This window comes from Arachis ipaensis, chromosome B01 (genome assembly GCF_000816755.2).
Source record: "Arachis ipaensis cultivar K30076 chromosome B01, Araip1.1, whole genome shotgun sequence".
Lineage (NCBI taxonomy): Eukaryota > Viridiplantae > Streptophyta > Magnoliopsida > Fabales > Fabaceae > Arachis > Arachis ipaensis.
The window spans coordinates 121,649,658-121,651,125 of NC_029785.2; positions in this window are offsets into that span (position 1 = coordinate 121,649,658).

Genomic DNA, 1,468 nt, shown 5'->3' on the forward strand with positions numbered 1-1,468 from the left:
GGTAAAATAAAATTGATGCATAATTGGGTTGAGTTGGTGAGAGAGAAAAGGAAGGTGTAAATCCAAAGATAACAAAAGTCCAAGGATGTTGTATTTTAGGAATTTGGAGAATAGGTTAAGGATGCGTGGGAGAAGGGTTAGGTCAAAGAGGCTGCCCCTTCACATGCTCTTATTATTATTATAATTACTACTTACTAATTAAATTACTACTACATACAACCACCATAATTTTTCTTCTCAAAATGGTATGATTCCTCTGCATTAGTTTAACAAAAACATCTCTAACAAACTTATTTATTTTTAAGATGGCTCTAGCTATAACTCTATGAATTCCAGGATAAATAAAACAAAGATTTAATCAAGATTGAAAATGTCTTGACCCATTAATTTGGATTTTGGATTTAAGTTTAAAATTGAAATATAATTTTTTACCGAGAAACAACCTTTTACTTTAATTTATTGAACCGCTTTATGCCGGTAAGGTTGACTTAATAAGAATTCTGAAATATAATAATACGGAGTTATTCAAAAGATAACAACAATATAATGAATACATAGAATAAGTCTCATTAAAAATACATCAACAATTAAATACACGTAGTTTTAAAATTTTACAAAGTTCTTTTCCTTCATTACGATGATGGCTTTATTAGAAGTTTCTAGATAAATTGATTAGTATATATTTGCACCATTAATTTTATTATCCAGATATAACTTAAACTTTCTAACTAACCAATAAAAAAATATATAATACAGAATAAAGTAGAATATGGTACACACTAATGGCCATAACCACGCTCCATGCCACGATAAGTTTCTAACATAGCAAAATTTAAAAGTAGAGGTAGAATATGATATACTTTGGAGAATTTAATTTCAAAATAATATTAGTATAAAACAGTTTTATACGTATATTTAACTATATAATATTATATCAGTAAAAATAATTATTTTTAAAAAATATTTAAAAATAATCAGAATTTACTGTTTTATCATCATTTTTAGCCATCAATTCAATTCATTTAGTCTAGTTTATAATGATTCAATAAGGCTGTTTTTGTTTATAGGATTGGAACACTGAAACAGGGACAGAGAGACACAAAATTGTATTTAACAGATGAGACATGGACAGAGACATTATGTCTAAAAATACTAAATTAGTGTATTTTGTGTCTATCCTGATAGAAAAGACACAGAAACACTAACAAAGGAGACAACTTATTTTTTATTTTTTCTTCAATATTCTTATTCATTTTTAATAAATATATTTTTATTATTATATTTTTCTTCTCAAAATTTTTGAATGAAAAAAAATGAGAATAAATTGAATTTTTATAATTTGTTTTAATTTAGGGTTAAGTACTTTTTTCGTCCCTAAGGTTTGGGGTGAAAATCAAATTTGTCCTCGACTTTTTTTTTTGTTATTAAAATCATCTTCGACGTTACAAAACGTCATAAAATTGTCCTC